The following is a 22010-nucleotide window of genomic DNA, read 5'->3' as shown; positions in this document are numbered from 1 at the left end:
TCTCTTAAACATACAGTATTTTAATTATTGAGTCTTTTTCATCTTTATTTTAAGAAAAGTTACCACAGTTCCAGTAAATGTGTTAAATAAGAATTGGGTAATGGCAAGGCCCGAGAAATATTTCTGGGATATCTTTAGTGTTCTTAGAGATCCATGATCATAGCCTACTTAGCAGTACAAACCTTTTCTACAAGCTAAGGGTTTTTCTACTTGGGGCTATTAGTGCACAGCAAGCTAGGGTGGAAATTTACAGCACATTTGCAAATCCTCACTAACTACCGATGTGGACACTCCTATTGTGCACTAAAGAACTCTCGGGTGGCTTAGTGTAGTAGAGTTTAGACCAGGTATAGACTACTAAGTTTTGTCAGTATTGCTGTGTGAGCCAGGCTGTGTGAAAAAAATCACATACCCTATCTGACATAGCTATGCTGGAAAACCCCCAGTGTATACTACATCTATGCAGAGTATAGTGACTTCCCATGTAGAGAAGCCATAATGGACCTGACCGGTCCTGATTCATTTCTATGACTATTTGCTGGCAGAAGTGTCATGATCTTCCTGAATCACTGTCACAGGCTGAGGGATACAGAATTAGGCAGTCTAGTCTACCATCTTCCCAAGGCCAGTGAAGTTCCTTAACTAGCAATCCCCAAAGCACGTGATCATCTATTCATATCTTGATGACATTCATGATTTTATCATGAATGCTGCAGTATTTGGTGCTGCCGTGGCTCTGTTATTATGAAAGAAGCTCAGCTTTCATTTTAAAAAAAGTAAATTTCTAGCCCTTGTTTGTATTTTTTGTAACCATTAATTTTAGGACAATCTCATGCTTTCAGGGGGAAAACTAATAATTTTGAATACTTGCAGGGGACAGCATTGCTGTCTTGAATTTGCAGAAAGCTCTGTGATGGAATTTACAAAGCCCACACTAAGGCCAAGGCCGGGGAAAAGCTGGAGAAGGGTGAACAGAGAGGGCTCTGTCCCTCAGGTACTGCCAAGCATGCTCCTGGGGAAAGGAGCAGTATATAAAGAGGTCCAGTAGCCCAGATCAGTATGGGAGGAAAGAAGCTATTCCTAGGAGGAGATGGATCTCTTATAGAGGATGTTTGGCTGTGAATTTTTCCCCTCCCCATCCTTGGAAAGCTCCCTGAGATAGGGAGAACCATGAGCTGAGCACCAAAGAGTTGTTTGAATCAGCCCTGAAATTGTGTGGGTTTGGAAAATAGGACTATAATCAAACAGAATCCATGCCCAAAATTGAGACGTTGGGTGGGGTACGAAGTGGCCCAGGGGAAGGTGAACAGGAGCTGCGCCAAGGGTAGGAAAATCTGTGCTGTCACACTTTCAAGTCTCTGAACCAGGATCCAATGGAGATGGAGGGTTGGGGTACTCATACACACTCCAGATTCCCCTATGTCTTGCCCTGGGATGGGAAGGAGTGGGGATCTACCAACAAAAAAGCTGAATCAGCTGAACCCTGGTCAGGGGTCCCGGACAAATTAAACTGAAAGAGAGACTAGAGTAGCAGGCCCTGACCACCAGGTCAGCTGACTGGACAGACCACCAAACTACAGGTTCCTATCACTGTGGCATGTGTGCATTTTTTTTAGGCAGTCCCATAGCATCCTCACACAGATTCTTCTAAAGCTGAGTGAACAGCAGTCACCTTGGGAAGAAGTGGAAAAAAGTTATTGTGACCTAAAGTTTTGTTAAAAAACATCAACAGAAAGTAGAACCTCTCTGATTCCCCCTCCTTCCCAAACACCAAAATACACATCAAAGAAGCTCATATTGTTTTCCCCATCTCCTAAAGTAAAGGAAAGCAAAGAAAGAGCCTTCCTGTAGAAAAAAACAGGATGAGGACTGGAAAAGGAGTCAGATTCACTAAGGTGATTTTCAGCTGAGCTTTTAGTGATCAGAGAAGAAATTCACCATCTCTCGACAAAACCTTCAGAATTACGGGAAAAAAAAAGAAAAGAAAAAAAATCTAGCCCCAAACAAGCAAACAAAAACCTGAGGTCAAGCAGCAGTTCAGCATGGGAGGCAAAGTAGTTTATTTTCATGCATTCCTGCCCTTCAGAGTACAATGTGTAGTATCTACAATCCTAATGGTTGATTTGATTGGAGGTAGGGGTGTTGGGCCAGGAAGGCAAAAGGAGAGGACAGCTGAAGAGAGTTGCTTTCCATGTACGACAATCTATTTCCTCAGCAAAACTCGACCTGTCACATGCAAAAAACATATTATGACCTTCGACTTGTGTGACTTGCAATGCTGTAGAGACGCTATGCCAGACCGGCACCTAAGATTTTAACCTGGATAATTGGCTCCTTAATTGATAGTGTTCATTTCAATGTCTGCAATCAAAGGTATTGCATGGCTGCTTTAATGTATTTTGGGAGTAGCGAGGCTCGAAAATCCAATCTGACATGCAATGACAGTCTGACTTCTAACGAAGGATATGTTAGCTAACAAACTCTGAACTGGTGTCAGAAACAGAGGATTTCTTCAATCTGTTAATTCACTTGGAATAATTTATTATCTACTGTACATCTGTCACCTTTGACAGTAGCACAGAAGTCAGATATGATTTTAGGACATTCAAAAAGAGCTGCTAACAACTATCTCTGTCTTACTGCTTGCACCTAGATGAATGTTTTGTTTCTGTGATTTGCTGCCCACATGTAGAGCAAATGGCCAGCATAAAATGGGACTTTTTGTACATTTGTTTCGTTGTACTGTTACATGAAATGACAGTGTGATGTAGCATGTATCATACCTGCTAGATATTTTAAATACTTAATCGTTTTCTATATTCGATCCAAAACTTTGCAGGTTACTAACATTTTGATAGCACTAAAGTAGTGTACAGCGGGTAGTGTAGTGATTGTTTTAATGAATATATATCAGTTTCTAAGCTATTCACAGATATCTATGGTCCAAATGCTGTTCTGTTAAACTGGCATAAATCTGGTGTAGCTCAGCTGAAAGTAACAACTCCTCAAAATTCCTACTCATGAAAATGAGAACAGAATTCGGCCTAAAGTGTCCTCAAGAGAAGTCCAATTAATATCTTGCAAGCCACTTCTCATTTCTCTTTGCAGCATTATTGATTTGTCAAAAGCGCAGGCTGCAAAAGCTCAAAATGCACGTACTGATATTGTCTGGAGATTTTGATTGGAAAAATCTGCCCTCTGCTGTACGCATGTAGTCCTATCAAAATCACAGGGCTAGCGTATTGTCATCTATACCACAGCGTACTGTCATCTATACCATTGTAAGTCTGGAATTTGTCGCTGACTTCAGTGTAATTACTCCAGATTTTTAGTTAGATAACCTATCTATATTCTGCCCTGAGTGAGGGAAATGACAACAAGATTTGTCTATGTAAACCCAATTCATCTCTGGTGTAAGCCCAATAATTTTAATGGAGTTAAAACAGAAACATCCATGATCCTCTCAGACCTTAATTTGGCAAGATACTGAAGCATGGGAGTATTTGCATAGAAGTCAATGAGACTATTCTTATAATTAAATTAGGAATGTGTTTACGTACCTTGTGAATCAAGCTCTAAATATATTGCATATATGCTCTAATAGCTGATATGGTAACTATTCCAGCTATAAATATTTCTGATACTGAAAAACTGTTAAAGAAGACATTGATTATATAAAGCAGGGGTTGGCAACCTCTGGCACTCGGCTCACTAGTGTAAGGATCCTGGCCGGCCAGGCCAGTTTGTTTACCTGCCGCGTTGGCAGATTCGGCGGACCACGGCTATGCTGGCTGTAGCTTCCCAATGCCCCTATTGGCCTGGGATGGCGAACCGCAATCAGTGGGAGTCACGATCCGCCGAACCTGCTGATGTGGCAGGTAAACAAACTGGCCCGGCCCTCCAGGTGCTTACCCTGGCAAGCCGCGTACCAGAGGTTGCCGAGCCCTGATATAAAGTATAATTAAAATAATAGGTATTTTCTTTAATGTATGATGACATGACAGCAATTTGTTTCATTGTTTCAGAAGTCTAAATGCATGTATGTACTTGTACTTCAAAATCTTGGGCAGGAAGAAATAGCAGGTTGCATTTTGATTGAAAAAGGTGTGGCGGGCAATATAGGTTTTGCAAAATTGAGTAACAACAGCCAATTCTCTGGCAAATGCTTTCAATTAAACTATTCTTATTCTGAGTCCCATTGGAACAGCATGTACTAGCAGCTCTGAGTGAAGTAAAGAAATAGTAGGCTCATTATTTGGTCATGAAATATTGACTATTCTCAGCTGAGACTTTCCTATGTTGTATTAATGTAGCAGTGAATGCTCTTATGGAAAGGAAAGCTGTTAGCAGTGCAAACAAGCTAATGCACCTGAAGTCTGAACACAAGGACATTAGTTAACCTAAAATTGAGCATTCAGTAGAAGAAGATCTGGTCCTTTTGTGTCAAACTGTGTGTAGTTTCATAATGTTTCCATTAAGGGTTAACCTCAAATGTATTTCACATCAGATTAGAGATGAAGAAGTCACTACTACAGCTGTTAGTGTTTTGTTTTGGGTTGGTGTGTGTGTAGGGGAATTAAAGTGTAAGGTTTTTAGACTGTCTGTTTCTTATTTCCCTTTTCAAAAATGTATTGAGTGCTTGGATGGCTTAAAAGATTGCTAATGAGATACAGAACACTTTATTTTGAAGTCACTGGCACATAAGTGTCTCAGGTGGATAATGATATCCAACAGACACTCATTGTCCTGCATGAAATAAGTTGTGATCCCATACTACTTCCTAGTGAGCAGGTATCTACATCACAGAAACTATTGCCTGCACTGATACCATTTGGCACTTCTGTTTTTGGCCTTAGTAAGAGAGGCCCAGCATTGAAGAAGCACTCAGAGTGCTATATAGAATATCAGTATTGGAAGGGACCTCAGGAGGTCATCTAGGCTAACCCCCTGCTTAAAGCAGGGCCAATTCCCACACAGATTTTTACCCCAGTTCCACCTTCAAGGCTTGAGCTCATAACCCTGGGTTTGGCAGACCAATGCTCAAGCCACTGAGCTATCCCTCCCCTGCCATGCTAGCCTTTCACTATCACCCAAGGTTCTTCCAAGATTGGCCAAAGGCAAATGCCAGGAAAGAAGCAAACTGTGAGGGAAGATGTTTGACAAGTTTGCAGTGCTGCTATCTCCTGTATTGTACTTGATAAGTGGACGGGTTCATTCACAAGAGCTGTCAGTCAGACACTTACAAGCAATAAACTCTTGCCACTTTCACTTGAAGCTTTAGTCCTGCAAATCACTGTTGATCTTTATGTCAGACTTTGTATTCCTTCAGAAAGTCTTTGATTAACTGTTGTCTAAGCACTAGGCAGCAGATTTTTTTTTTTAACTTTTCACTATAATACAAAAGTTCTCTCAGTGATTTTGTCAGATCATTTTCTTCGCAGGACTCTGCTGTTTTGCTTGAGCGTTCCTGGCCCTGTATTGGTGTACAAGGAAAGAGAGAGACCGTGAGGAGCCCCTGCATAGAGGCCAGACACGATCCTTTTTGGGAACATAGGTCATACACCTTTCTAGTGTCCCCATGAACGCTAGCTATCTGAAACTAGGATAGGTGGGGCAATGGTTCTGGCTTTGTCTCTTTTCAGAGCTGGCCAGGCATTGGAGAGGAATGTGTGCTGTACCCCTCAGAAATAGGTCTGTCTTCAAATTCAGTGTGGAGCAAGGTGAGACAAAGTCCCAATGGGGTTGGCTAATGCTCTTAGTAGGGCTAGCTTAGTGGAGTCCCTGAAATCAGGTGTGTACAATTATTATGACTATGAATGGCACCTCCACAAATTGGAAAAGGTTCTGTGACTTCAGCACTTCTTTCAGGTATTCACCCATACACCAACTGATCATAGTGTATGTCTTAATTCTTTTCAAATAGATTTGTTATTCTTTGACAGGTTTACAAAAAATAGAGCCCAGTCCTTAACTCTTTTATTGAAAGTTTTGCCTGCATTAGGAGTGCAGGATTGGTCCTTCAGTGGATGAAGGAAACAGGAAAGCTACATATTTGAATTTGATTAATGTATTTGAAACAGTCATCAAATCATGAAAAGTTAACTCAATGTAGCTTGGGAAGGAATGCTTCTATATTTCTTAATTATTGCAACATCCTTTCTGGCTTTGACAATTGGAATCTTGCTCCGCTCATATGCATTCAAAATGTACTTTCCTAGCTTGTCACTTTGACCATGTCACCCGTCTCTTTGAATCCTTCCACTGGCTCCCTCTATCATCTCAAACATAAGATGCTTGTTTTCACTTTCAAGGTCCTTAATTGTCAATCCTCACCCTGCCCATTATCTCTCATTCACTGTCTAGCTTTTAATTCTAGCCTCTCATAACCCATTCACAGCACCCTCCATTGCTCACTTGTTAAAGTTTAAAACAAGCACCTTCGTGCTTTCTCCCATGCTGATTCATGTGCTTGGGAATTGCTCCCCATAAAGGCCTGAAAACTACTTTATTATCCACTTCAAATATCTCCTCAAAACTCTCAATTGTGGTGATGCCTACAAAAAACTTGGCAGTGGTTAGACTACTAGTGTGCTGACACCACTACTTCTCATGATGATTAATTCTGTCTTATTGTTTCCTTGTACTCCCGTCTGTCTTTATCCATCTGTTGTATCTTGTCTTTTTACTTGAATTGTAAACCCCTCTGGGCAGGAGTCAGCATTCTGTTCTGTGTTTGTAAAGTTCTTAGTACAATGGGGTTCTGGTCCTTGAGTGGGGCCTCTAGACACTATGCTAATACAAATAAAATAATACATAATAATTAATTAATTAACAACAACAGAAATAATGTTTCAATTCAAACTGAAAGGTGGCTGAAAGGCTTAAAGTAAAAATCATGAAAACACGTAATGGATGTCAAGGGAGGAAGATATCTAATGGGGATCCTACATAGATCAACATTATCTGGAGTTATTTAACATCTTCATGAATGATCTAACACCTGGTTTCGCAAATGATAGTGTGTGGAGTCCCATAGACATTAGGGAGCTCTCGGTAGGCATAGCAGTCTTCCCTGCACTATCAATTGCATGGTCAGGTCCTTGGAATACTAATGAAATTCACAGCTGATGTATATCAGGAGTTGCAAAATGAGGACAGAGAAAAAATATAAAAATTGACCTACTGAGATCAGAAACAAGTCAGGAAATAGGAAAATGAGGCTAAATCAGGACAAGTATAAACATATATAGCTTGGAACAATCTTAAACACAAATATTCGATAGATAGGACAAAGTGGGTCTATGAATAAGAGTTTGAGCCTTCGCAATTAAAGTCAATGGGAACAGAATTGGATCCTAAGGGCTTGATTCTGCAAAATACTGAGTATTCTGGTAGAGATCCAGGAAACCATTTAACTATGTGTTTAACTTTCAACACATCAGTAGACCTATTTAACTGTCTGGATGTGGAGCTACATTGTTCAGCGCTTTAAGGACTGATCCTGAAATAAGGAGGCCACTAACATTAGTGATGTCTCAAAAATGTTTTGAAGAAACAGATAGGGAAATACTTGTGGAACTTGAACATATAGAAATAAATGCAGCTGGATGTTAGACATCACCAATGTCTGGCTAACACTGGCAATTATTTTTAAATTGTGAATCACTAGATTGGCACCAAAAGATTAGAGAGATGCAAATCTGGGAGGTCATCAGGGCCCAGATGGAGAGACAAATGAGAGATTAAGAGTAAGCGATCAATACAGGTGGGAAATGACATAGATCCAAAGAAAACTGAAGTGCATAAACTCTAAAAATGTAGAGGAATTCATTAATAGTGTGGTAGATAGTGGCACTCAGGTGTAATGGAATGAAATTAAGAAACTGGAAGTTTTAACTGAATATTAGGAAAACTTCCTCAGAAACCATACTAGAAATGTATAATGGAAATAATCCTGAATTCGCTGGGACTGAGTAACCTCCTGGTTCTTTTCTATCTCTTATTCTGTGATTCTGTAACCTCTTCTGGTTTTACACTCAGATATCTATGAAAATAAAATAGATATCCACTGTATTAGGTTTAAGCTTTTATATCAAAAGCTGCTCAACTTTGCCAAGTAGCTGTAAATACATTCTAATTACTTTGCTAATTTTGTTTTTCAAAGTGAATTACATAAAAAAATGCTACATTCAAATACTAGTAAATCTAATTTAAACAAGAAAATCAGGAAATTCAAAGTTAAGAATGTAACTTATCTCATTATAGCCTTGTCTTCCCTCGTATCTATGTGAGTTAAGAACTGAATGCCAATCTTACCTTTGTCTCCAGACTCCTGATTAAGTCTAATCATTGCTCTTATCTGAAAGGAGAGGATTTTATAATTTTATAATAAATGCATGTGACTGAAATTTGACAGTCATTAATGTAGCATTGAATAAGCCAATTTAGTTCCTGTTTAAATTTAGTATATTTAAAAAATACCCTCCATTCAGACTTTAGGTTAGAGTGTCTGTAACAATCCCATTTATGAAGTGTTGGAAAATTAAAATATGATTCATTAACTGTAGAAAATATCTACATATTAGTAAAGGTTATATCAAGACTCTTGTACTCCTGGTGCACTATTGCAAACTTAGATCAAAGTCAAAGATCAGAGATTAAAGAAACAATCAGAACTTTACACATTCCTAAAGCCACACAGCTTAATTTGCTCCTTTATTTACTCTTCTGATCCCCATGCTGTGCTGAAAAGGTCAGATTAAATTCATGCAGCTACCTGTAAAGTTGCAGAAGCTGTCAATATTGGCACAACAAATCGAGGGGTGGGAGAAGTACTGGAATTCTGCTTTTGCTCTAAATGCCACACGGAAGTGGTTGGGCCTGGGGTGGTAAGAGGAAGGGAAAAGTTTTGACAAGAATTCTCAGTGAATCAGCTGGTGTAATGGTGTCTGACATCGGAAATGGATTTGTTTTTTAGTACACAAATCCTGGGATGTGACAGTTTTAAACCATGAGGAGTTAAGAAGCACTCAAAAACCTGAAGTAAATAGAGAGTGTTCAATTTACAGTTTTCTTTTAGATTTTAACAGTTGACATCTGTTCCCTTCAATATTTACAGTGAAAGAGAGGTTACAAGGTGATATGTGGGTGACATATTATGTCCCCAGATGATGAGCAATGGCAGCTTTGTGTCAGCCTGAGGTAGCAAAAAGACATTGTTTCCTAATTAAACAAATGGTAAACAGAAGTGACAACTGCCATTTTATGAGAGGAGTGCACCTGTTATCTCCAAATAAGATGGAAGTTGCTGTTGTTTTCTCTACCATCAGTAGTTAAAAATACATTCAGAGCAGCAATAACAGGTGTAAATTTGATGCAGGTAGATTTGCCCTTTAGGCAACAAAATCTAGATTTTAAAAAAAATTCTGTTTACTGATGATTTTCCATATTGATGTAAACAATGAAAAAAAACAGCTGGCAAAAAAAAGTATAACGTGCTGTATGCAATGCACAGAGGATAAAAGTAGCCTTGGTCTCCAACATATGGGTAGATAACAAATATTGTTTGTTTACTGCAATGTCCACTCTGTGCTAGGTGCTTTTCAAACAAGGCAGATGGACATTCCTAGCAGATCACAATTTAAGGAGAAATAAATGCAAATACTTTTGTTCCAAATCCCAGCATTTTAAAGATACATTTAAGCCTTGGATTTTAATAATATATAAAATCTGAGGCTTTAAAGACAAAATGAGCACCTCTGCAGCTGATTTTTTTTTTACGCAATTTTTCTAAAGTAGTGAGTGTACCTCTGCGGCCATGGGGGAAATATGAGAAGAATTTAGGGGGCAGGGGGGAATTAAGTCTAAATTCCACAGGTATTTACCACTTTTACCTCATAGTGCTTGAACTGAGATGGTATAATAGGATGTTCTATGCTGGTGTAGCATACCAACTTTCACATACACTAGTAATAAAAAGGATTTTCCATAGGTCCCTGGGTTAAATTCTGCTTTCATGAAATATAGGAGCCAGCATAAGAGCAGTGGCACAAAGTAGGGTATGGCAGAAAAGTGTGCTATGTACAGTGAGAGTTGCTTGAAGACTCTGGGATGGATGACATCCAGGAAGAACAACTGCCCTGGAGGAGAGAGGTCTGCAATTCCTGAAGATGTTGCATCCAGGAGTGAGCCAGGCCCAGAAGTAAGGGGAATATGGGAGACTGCAAATGGGAGGAGAGGAGAGAAATACAGACTGCCTGAGCAGAAGGAAAATGAAGAGAGAGAAATAGAGAAGAGAAAACGGAGGAGGATGAGAGTCAGGGTTGCAAAGCAAGAGAAGGAAATGAAACAAAGAAGGGAGAGAGGGAGGAGTGAGAGTAAAACTTAAAATGGAAGTCTAACAGCCTATTCACTGGTCTCATTTGAAAAAACTAATTTCTCTTATATGCTAATAGTTTCCTGTCTTGAATATGAAATGGGTACATGCACTTAAACAATTGTCCTATTTCCAGAATTCTTTCTATCTTTCTGTTAATATTCTTACACTCTATGCATAGTGAAAACAACTGAATCATGGCCACTTCTGATCTTACTCGCTGAGCATGACTGGATCATGGCCTCATGAGGTTGAGAGGGGGGAAAACTCCAGACATTATAGTCTCAGGGCAATTTTCTAATGGAATCATTTGCTGGCTTTTGCTCCATAAGGGCTCCAAATCTCTGAGTTCTGGAGAACAAGTTGGAACCCCAAAGAAAGAACGTCTTGGGGAAGAGTGTCTGCAAGCAGAAGGAGGGAGAATTGAGTGAGAAAAATCCTGGCTGCAAATTGGTTGAAACCTGCCTTGATGATTGGAGAGACACCCATTTTACACACTGATGGTGAGCACATCATATAATATATTTACATGACAGAAAGGATCAACTGAAATGCTGTGTCCAGTTTAAGCTCATCAGGAGCAGGAAGAAGCTTTTGGCTCATCATTGCCAGTGGTGGAGCACAGACTCTTGAGACTAACTGCTGCCCAAAACTGGGTACCATGTCGGTAAGGTTTTCCAATGCAGGCCCTGTTACTTGTTCCTTAAGGAAGATTGTATTTAGGTTCAGGTAGATTTTGTTAAATTACAAGGGGCCTAATATGGGACTTGTGGATGCTCAGCACTTTGTAAAATCAGGTAACATATTTAGATGCCTACATATGGATTTAGAAATCTAAATTTAGGCAACCAAGTCTGAAAATATTCATTTTTCGTGATGAGTTAAATAAATCAGGTCTACTATCTTTGAGCTTAAAAATCACTTTTTTCAATAGATAGAGAATCTCCTTTTAAAATGTACTGCTTGTTTTCCACTCTGTGAATATCAGTAGAGTCCCCCTCACCCTCAGAATTTCAGAATAAACAACATTACAGATCGAGGATCAAGTTCCAACCTGTCAGGTTAAGTTCAAGGATTAGAATATTAAATGAAAGTCAAGTAAATCAGAACTTGAATATTTCTAGTGGAGACAACTTCTGGAGCTGGTGTAATGTCATTTTGAGGGTCTATGGAAAGCTCCTCAAAATTTCAGATTTCAGGAAAGATGTGGAAAAATTGGAGAAATGCCAGAGAAGAGCAACACAAATTATTAAAAATTTAGAAAACATCACCTATGAGGGAATATTGAAAAAATTGAATTTTTTTAGTCTGGGGAAGAGAGGATTGAGGGGGGGACATGATCACAGTTTTAAAGTACATAAAAGGTTGTTATAAGGAGGAATAAGGAAAAAGTGTTTTCTTTAACCCAGGAATCGACAACCTTTGGCAAGCCAGGGTAAGCACCCTGACGGGACAGGCCAGTTTGTTTAGCTGCCACATTTGTACATTCAACCAATTGTGACACTCACTTGCCATGGTTCACCATCCCAGAACAATGGGGGCTTCAGGAAGCGGCGCAGGCTGAGGGATGTGCTGGCTGTGGCTCCTGGCAGTTCCATTGGCCTGGAGCAGCAAAGCTGGAGCCATTGGGAACCGCAATTGGCCGAACGTACAGATGTGGCAGCTAAACAAACTGGCCTAGCCCACCAGGGTGCTTACCCTGGTGAGCCACATGCCAAAGGTTCCCAGTCCCTGCTTTAACCTGTGAGAATAGCACATGAAACAAAGGGCTTCAATTGCAGCCAGGGCAGTTTAGGTTGGACATTAGGAAAAAATTCCTAACTGTCAGGATGGTTAAGAACTGGAATAAATTTCCTAGGGAGATTGTAGAGTCTCCATCATTAGAGATTTTAAAGAGCAGGTTAGACAAACACCTGTCAGGGACGCTCTAGATCAGTGGTTCTCAAAGCTGGTCAGGGAAAGCCCCTGGTGGGCCAGGCCAGTTTGCTTACGTGCAGCGTCTGCAGGTTCGGCCGATCGTGGCTCCCACTGGTCGTGGTTCACCGCTCCAGGACAATGGGGGCTGTGGGAAAGACGGCCAGCACATCCCTCGGCCTGTGCTGCCTCCCGCAGCCCCCATCAGCTGAACCTGTGGATGCAGGGGCTTTCCCTAAACAAGCAGTGGACTGGCTTTGAGAACCATTGGTCTAGATCAGGGATCGGCAACCTTTGGCATGCGGCACCTCGAGTTATGTGCTGGCCGCCGCTTCCCACAGCCTCCATTGGCTTAGGGCAGCGAACCGTGGCTAGCGGGAGCCACAATTGGCCTAACCTGCAGATGCAGCCGGTAAACAAAGCGGCCTGGCCCTCCAGGGGGCTTACTCTGGCAGGTCGCGTGCCAAACATTGCCACTCTCTGGTTTAGATAATACTTAGTCCCGCTTTGAGTGCAGGGGACTGAACTAGAAGATCTCTTGAGGTCCCTACCAGTCCTATGATTCTACGACATACATTCAGCTGACAAGCACCTGTATGATGAGTTGTGCTGTGAGTACACGTTCATGCTCCCTATGTAAGTGGCAGGTTTCCGTGGGAACTTACAAAGAAAAAAATGTGCTTAAAGAGGCTATAAATTATAAATAAATAAATAGAAAAAAGTAATATGCTTATATTATAGGTTTAATAAACCCCAAACTTAATTACATGCTATTCAAACACAAAATAAAAAAATTAAATTAACTGCATCATAGAGAAAAATAAGCTTTAAAAGCCTGCGCGGCACAATTGGCCTGATCCAATTTATACCAAAGTCAGTAGCAGAGATTCTGCTGACTTCATTTGGGTATTTGAACTGTACTCTGAGACCTGTCTGAACTGGCATGGATACCAGTGGGAGTTCTGTATAATGCGCCAATTACTGAGCCATACAATTATATTTCATAGAATATGCAGGTCTCAATATGCCAAAGAAGCAAAGCATCTTTATACATTCTAAAAGGGGAGTATTTTGGCGAACAATATACATGGTTACACATTTGTTTGTGATAATGTGTGGTATTCCATGGTTTCCATTATTATTTTTGATGTGTATAAGGATGCATGCTTACGGTTATTCCCTTAGCATCTAAATGTATGTGGTAAATTTCCTAATCTAGTCTATGATTTGGAAATATCATCTGTATTTTAAAACAATCTTCTCCAAGTAAAATCTTAATTTGCTCGTAAAAAAAGCATTTGGCCCTATGAATACAACTTACCCAACAGTCCACCATCTGACACAATGACTCTGCCCATTCGTTAGCTGAAATCGCTCGGTACCCTAAACCAGACCTCATTTCATTCTAGTCAACTTTTTGGGTCTGAAGACCCTGTTCTCCTGTTGGATATACTCTGAGACAGTTGAAGCTGTCTCTAACAAAGCAATTAATTCTTGACCACCTCAAGAAGAAAATTAGTGCTGATTCAATTTCCAAAATATGTTTCCCACATTCCATCAGGTTACACTACTTACACCACACTAATTTATTGTGGATCCCTCCTTCCTGTAAACGAATGTATATTAGACCAGTCGTTCTCAAAGCTGGTCTGCTACTTGTTCAGGGAAAGCCCGTGGTGGGCCAGGCCTGTTTGTTTACCTGCCACGTCCGCAGATTTGGCCGATCGCTGCTCCCACTGGCCATGGTTCTCTGCTCCAGGCCAATGGGGGCTGCGGGAAGTGGCACGGGCCGAGGGATGTGCTGGTCGCACTTTCTGCGACCACCGGAAGCCTTTGGCTACTGGAAGCCTGCCCCTGTGTCACTTGAGAGCTACATACAGCTTTGGTAATTATCAATTACTAACCAGTTATGGAAGTGTGTAAGTGATTGAGACTAAGTAAAGTTTAGCTTTAAGTGAAAGCACTCTTGTGTTGTCCTGTTTGTGCCAGCCATCTATTGGTCAGACGGCCAAGTCTTCCCTGATTTATTTCCTCACACCGAGTAAAAGTTACCAAGAGCTTTGGGTTGAAAGAACTCCGGGAAACAAATTCAGAGACCTAAATAAGAGTATTTTTTCCAGATCAACCATATATTGCAACAAGTCTGGGTGCTAGCAACAAAAATGCAGATATCTGCCTCACGTTCACTGTATAATTCACTACAGCTATTCTCCTTATGGAGGTTCAAGACTGTTTCCAATTAAGAAACTTCATTTAGAAATAATTTCCAAAAACTGTTGAGAAACTGTATGACAATTTTGATGGCAAATTGAAAACGTGACTTTTAGTAGTATGAAGTAATTTTAATTTAATTTAATTTAATTACTTCCACACCATTTCAGCCTTCATGTTGCCCGGACTAAGAATCCCTTCTAGAATGTAGGGGATGTGATCACAATGGGAGTATAATTATTCCATAATAGTTTTAGTCATTTGGTATCAACATGCACTGTTTGCTTTTGGTATGGTTGCATTGTACAGCTGTGAGAAGATAACACGCTCCATGTCTTCTTTTATGCTCCAATGCTGCAAATAGATCCAAGCAGGCCTTTATGTATTCTATCGGAGTACAAGAGTCTTAGCATGTATTTGAGAGCACTGGTTAAGCTCAAATTCTGGAGAACCTTCTATACTCTCTTACACTCAAGAGCAAACAAGGCACTATGAAATAGTTTCATATCAGTGAAACAGCATGAAAAGCTGGGCCCATTAAGAATGTATTGCTTTTCTTGCCCTGTGTTGAGTGACTTTTTAGCGTAGCCTATGTAACAATCAGAAGGTGATAATGGTTTTGAGAATGCCTGTCATTAATCTTGCCTTCCAATTTTTCCTCCCTGGATGACACTGGTTTTAATAAGAACAGTTCAAAAGTTGAAATCAAGTGATCACCTTTTCAGAATTCTTGTCTTTTAAAAGGGCAGGGAATGGAGGAAATATAAATACTTTTTTTATTGAAAAGGTTTGATCACAATTGAAGCTGTTGCATGGAAAATTTGCTAACCCTATGGCAAATAAAAATAAATACATAAATCATATTTTGTTAGTTATACAAAAAAAATTAAATAAATAAAATAATAATAAAAAAAGGAAAACACTTTTGCATGTTCCACTCTATAAAATATATTTATTTTATAGTGTGTAAAAGCATATTTCACTGAAACTAAACACATGAATATTTACTCCCAATTTTTCCCATCCACGTACATGAACGTATACAATTGTTCCCTGCAAGAGAGTGTGAAATTTCACCCTGCCTCTAATTCATATATTTTTTCAAAAACGTATGAAGAGTTCAGTGTTCTCAGGTGAAAATTTGTAGGCCCCAAACTGACCATTCATATAACTCCTACCCCTTATTTGCTTGAAATCATAGTAAGTGTAAAGGGTCCAATTCTGTTTTCAAATATGACTCTGCAGCTTCTACCTAAAATAGATATGAGTTATGCTTGTGAATTAGATTGCAGAATTGGGTCCACAAGTTTTACATAAACACCATTTAGAACTTACAAAACTCTACAAATACTGCAGATGAGGTGTGTGTGTGTGTGAGTGTGTGTGTAGAATTTCTGCAAAATGTTCCCCATTCTCCTTCATTTTGCATTGCTGAGGACAACTACCATGGTTAGTTTTCATCACTCAGGTGCACAAATGTGGAGTCATCCTCAAATACTTCTGTTTACACATCCAAGTCTTGATGCTTCTGACTTCATTACATCTCAGTAATTGGATCCTTCTTTCCTTTCTGACTGCTAAAACTTGTATCCACTCTCTAATCATCCCAACTTCTTGCTTCTCCCTCTCTCTGGCTTGTTTAACACCCTGACTAGTCTCCTTCAGCCCTTTCAAAAGACATGTTTAAATGATTTTCCTTTTCCATTGATCCAACCGTGTCACTCCGTTTGAGTCTCTCCCATTACTGATACCTTTTCTTGCCCATCATATCTAGTTGAATATCCTTTTCCTTATCCCCTGACGTTTTGCAGAGTGTAGCCCAATGGGTTTGCTTTGCTATATTCCAGGGATCAGCAACTTTTGGCATGAGGGTCACCAGGGTAAGAACCCTGGCAGGCCGGGACGCTTTGTTTATGTACCACAGCTGCAGGTTTGGCCGATCACGGCTCCTACTGGTTGCAGTTCGCCGTCTCAGACCAATGGGGGCTGCAGGAAGCGGTGCGGGCCAAGGGATATGCTGGCCACTGCTTCCTGGGAGCCACAATTGGCCGAATCTGCAGACGTGGCAGGTAAACAAACCAGCCCAGCCTGCCAGGATGCTTACCCTGGCGGGCCATTGGCCAGGGTTGCTGATCCCTGCTCTATTCTATTCTCTGCTTTACATCATATTCTGCTTTATTATATTTAGCAGTAATGCAAGGAATGTACAGGCTTGTATCCTGTAAGATATTGGCTTCAGCAATTAACATGCTGCTTAAGACCTGCAAACTTTGGCATAGATAAACTTAGGTAACTCATAAGTTTTGGGGAACTGGAAGTAGAGTGTAGGAGGGAATTGTTTCCATAATGACATCAGCCAACCATAGAACGTGAACTGACACCAGGTTATGACTAACATTTCAGGTTGTTCTGCAAAGGATGGTGTGATTATCGATGTTCAAATGGACGTTCTGCATTACCTCTATCTACCTTACTGAGTTAGAGTGTTTGTGACTTTGCTAAACGTATTAATAATTTATTTATTTGTAAATATAAAAGAGTTCCTATAGTGAGTGTGCACATCAGGGTTTACAGCTATATAATAATTTGAATAAAACTGGTTCTGAGCTTGGGACAAGAACCTGTCAAACCTCAAAGTGATAACTGGGAATTTTATTCATAATCTATAGATCAGAGTACAAGAGTACAACTCTAGCCTAAACATCCAGTAATGTTGTTGTTTTTTTATTGTGTACCACCTCAGCCTTTCTGCAGATGCCACTATTTGCGCCCTTTGATTTCTTTCTTTAATCTGGCTGTTGTAACCTTAATAAAATCTTGTCTCTAGAAAGGCAAGGCAGGTGAGGTAGTAACTTTTAGTATCCCAGTAACCTGGGACCAGCAATGCTAACCGAGTGCCTCTAGGCAGTAGGAAGTGAACCTAGAGCTGTGTGATTCCATTATGCCCTTAACTATCTATAAACCACCATCTAGACTAGCACCACAGGTTGAACTGGGGATTTCCAGTGCTTAAAGCATAACTCTCTACAGCTTGAGATAAATAGCCAAACTCTGTAACCACATGCTCTGTGGATTGGACATGAAGAGAAATGTGTAATACAGAGTGACCACTAGATTGCAACTGTGCTGAACTGTTTCTTCTTGCTTTCTCATGTTGTAGCTGTATCATGCTGACATGGATCCTTATCCTGAAGCATATTTTTTGGCAAGTTGAACGTTCTCCCTGCTGCTCTGTTATTCGGTGGAGTATAGATTTGAGGTCCCATGCAGGAAACCATAATCATTTTTAAATAACTTGAACTCTCCACAAAGAAATTGAGTTCCATTTTCAGATAAGGAGTTTAATAGCATCATGGCACTTGTTTGTTTGTCAGGATTTGCAGGCTGTAAATGGCAAGTGTAATATCTCTAGGAAATGTGTTATATCATCAGCTGCTAATAAGTATCTCTATCCATTGTACTCACATACATCTGCAGCCATCATCATTCATGGGTCATCAGGCAAGAGAGTTGATGTTAAAGGTTTTTGAATTGGCTTTGAATCCTGCTTACAATCTGCCAAATGAGCCAAACCAGCCAAACAAGTTGTGTGTTTTTTGAATGTATTAAACAATTAGAAGCCTTTGGGCCAGATTCACCCAAGCCATGACATTTTCTAGTGCAGACAAATTATACTTTCACTGAGAATTAGTGAATCTAAATGTATGTTCAGTATCAAAAATCTGCAAATTAAATAGAAGGAACAATAGGAGGAGTGTGTCACTCACTTGGTTTATGAATCTTCACTCTAGCTCCATTACTCTTCATTCTCTACTTCTGCTTGCCCTTCTGACAGCACTTGTGATTAAATTATCTGAATAGCCCTTATGTTACAGGGGTTCATCTTCTATCTCAGGAAAAACTTTATATAATCTGATTTCAAACAGTCGGGTCTCCACACTCATGATAACAGGTTTATATGTTCAATTATTTCCATCATTCTTGCTTCACTACACCCTTCAAGTTATCAACCTTGTAACTTCAGAATACAGAACATGAAACCTACCTATGCCTTGCCCTTTAATTCAGCACATGAAACAAATAGTCTTTGCATTTCAGTACTAACTACCAGAAATGCTAATTCATCACTGGTTGGCTGCCTCTGTGGCTGTCATATCTTTCTGTTACACACCAATCTGATATCACAAAAACAGAAACCTAAACATTCACTGTATGCCTTTACAAGCACTCTACAAGCAGGGTCTGAGTTATTTTCATGCTTGAAAAACTCCTAAAAATATATCTCTTTCCTTACAAGCTATAGCACATTAGATGGGATATTGGCTATTTTCTTACAGGTCTAGCCCATTGCTGTCTGGTAAGAAAATAATCATGCTGTGCAAGCTCATATTTGTATCTGGTCCATTGTACAGATTTTGTATTTTAGAGACTCCTGTGATGGGTGATATGGACCTGAAATGGTGCCTTTGTAGTGCAAGTTTCCCCTATGACCTAGATTTCCTAATATCTTCTTTCTAATAATTTGCCGCTATAGTAGGTATTCAGATTGGATTACTTTAAAGAAAATATGTTCTCTTATTAGATGGGATTTGTTCCTGAGCCTCAGACCGCTTATGCTTGGTTCATTAGAAACCCCTAAAGTAGGGGTCAGCAACCTCTGGCAAACAGCTTGCTAGGATAAGCACCCTGGAGGGCCGGGCCACTTTGTTTACTTGCCATGTCGGCAGGTTCAGCCGACTGCGTCTCCCACTGGCCGTGGTTCACTGTCCCAGGCCAATGGGGACTGCGGGAAGTGGTGCAGGATGAGGGATGTGCTGGCCGTGGTTTTCTACCACCCCCATTGGCCTGGGACGGCAAACCTCAGCCAGTGGGAGCCGCAATTGTCTGAACCTGCCAATGCTGCAGGTGAACAAACTGGCTCGGCCCACCAGGATGCTTACCCTGGCGAGCAGCATGCCAGAGGTTGCCAACCCCTACCCTAAAGAATCCATAACACAAATTTATTAAACACAAACTATTCTGTAGAGTTTTCCTCATTTTCTAATTTCACTAAGAACCTTGTCCTACTATACAAAGTGTAAGAACACTAGCCATAGCTAGGTGACCAGACAGCAAATGTGAAAAACTGGGATGTGATGTTGGGGGTAAAATGGGCCAATATAAGAAAAAGATCCAAAACTCAGGACTGTCCCTATAAAATTGGGACCTCTGGTCACTCTAGCTCTAGCTCTAAGAAAGTATTAGCTGTTAGTTAAAATGATGATTATACATGGTAGATTACTAAGACTATACTGCAGACCCCTTCACAAATATGATGAGATACTCACTTTGACATACATATACACTCTTGGCCTCTGCATGAACATAAATATATGTGCACAAATTCCCATCTTGCATGAACACATCAGATGTTGTGTGTGTGTATACAAGTCTATAAATATATTAGAGGGATAAATACCAGGGAGGAAGAGGAATTATTTAAACTCAGTACCAATGTGGACACAAAAACAAATGGATATAAACTGGCCATCAGGAAGTTTAAACTTGAAATTAGATGAAGGTTTCTAACCATCAGAGGAGTGAAGTTCTGGAACAGCCTTCCAACAGGAGCAATGGGGTAAAAAGACATATCTGGCTTCAAGACTAAGCTTGATAAGTTTATGGAGGTGATGGTATGATGGGATAGCCTAATTTAGGCAATAAATTGATCTTTGACTGTTAGCGGTAAATATGCCCAATGTACTGTGATGGGATGTTAGAAGGGGTGGAATCTGAGTTACTACAGAGAATTCTTTCCTGGTTGTCTGGCTGATGAGTCTTGCCCACATACTCAGGGTTTAGCTGATCGCCATATCTGGGGTCAGGGAGGAATTTTCCTCCAGAGCAGATTGGCGGAGGCCCTATGGGTTTTTCACCTTCCTTTGCAGTGTGGGGCCTGGGTCACTTGCTGGAGCTTTCTCTGCACCTTGAAGTCTTTAAACCACGATTTGATGACTTCAGTAGCTCAGACATAACTGAGGGGGGTGATACAGGATTGGGTGGATGAGATTCTGTGGCCTGCGTTGTGCAAGACATTAGACTAGACAATCAGAATGGTCCCTTCTGACTTATAGTCTATGATTCTATAAAGTCCAATATATGCAAATATGCACAGTTGAACCTGCCAATTTTAACATTTGGGCCATGAAGCCCATTAGAAGCCCAAATTAACCGGAAGGAAGATGGGAAAATGAGTTATGTTGTACAAACTACCGAGAGAACACCAATAGTCTTGTAAACAAAATTACAAGGTAGTGTGAGAGGACGCAATAGTATCAACATAAAAGAAACACTTATTTCAGGGGTCGGCAACCTCTGACACACAGCTCGCCAGGGTAAGCACTCTGGCGGGCCAGGCAGTTTGTTTACCTGCCGCATCAGCAGGTTCGGCTGATTGCGGCTCCCACTGGCCGCGGTTTGCCGCTCCTGGCCAATGGGTAGGAAGCAACACGGGCCAAAGGATGTGCTGGCCGCAGCTTCCCACAGGCCCCATTGGCCTGGAGTGTTGAACCGTGGGCTGTGGGACCCGCGATCAGTCAAACCTGCTGATGAAGCAGGTAAACAAACTGGCCCGGCCTGCCAAGGTGCTTCCCCTGGCGAGCCGTGTGCCAGAAGTTGCTGACCCTTGACTTATTTTATGGGGAGGAAGAGTTTATACTGATAGTTTTATACCATAATATCACATAGCTGGTTCTAAGAAAGTACATTTATCTTTAAGGTGAAAGCATTACAGAGAAAACATATCAGAACAATAAGAGAATCTACATACATGCTAATGAGCTTATCAGAGGCCATCCCTCAACTCCAACAAGGGCTCTGTTGTCGAGATGTCAATACTTCAAAACCCACAACTGGGTTTTCCTTGTGGTTACAAATTCATAACTGTCTCTAGTTCAGAATCATAACAAAAACTGTACAGTTTATCTGTTTCTTTAGATAGCTCAGCCCTTTGATATCCAATCTCCAGGAAAAGGTAATCAGTAGAAAATCATGTTCTTCTATGGAGATGGAGAGGAGGTAAGGAATTTGCATTAACCTCACTGTAGGGATGCCCAGGGAAAACCACTTCTTGTCTATTGTCCCAAAAGTCTTTCTGGGCACACTTTCAATGTTGTCCTGTGGACTACCTGGTCTCACATCTCCCATATCCCCCTAGACAGTGGTTACATACAATCCCAGACCACAATAATACATAAACCATTAATTAAGGTCTCCCAAGCATGTGGCAAGACAGTGTCATATTTGTCACACTGAACTCATGAGTAGCCCCACTTTAAATCAATGTGAGTAAAGGCAGTCCTCTACGAAAGATTTCTCATTGCCCAATAATGAGTACACATAATGTCCTTAGGCATTCTGATATGCTCCATTAAATTTGTTAAACAATGAAGAGATTGGCAAAGGCTGTCTTATCTTGTGCTCTGAACCATATTTTTCATTTCAAGTGATTTGAGTGGGGGTTTTATGTGTG

The sequence above is a fragment of the Chelonoidis abingdonii genome, chromosome 1, assembly GCF_003597395.2.
Source record: "Chelonoidis abingdonii isolate Lonesome George chromosome 1, CheloAbing_2.0, whole genome shotgun sequence".
Taxonomy (NCBI): domain Eukaryota; kingdom Metazoa; phylum Chordata; order Testudines; family Testudinidae; genus Chelonoidis; species Chelonoidis abingdonii.
The sequence above is the reverse complement of the archived record's forward strand: the minus strand, read 5'-3'. Positions refer to the sequence as shown.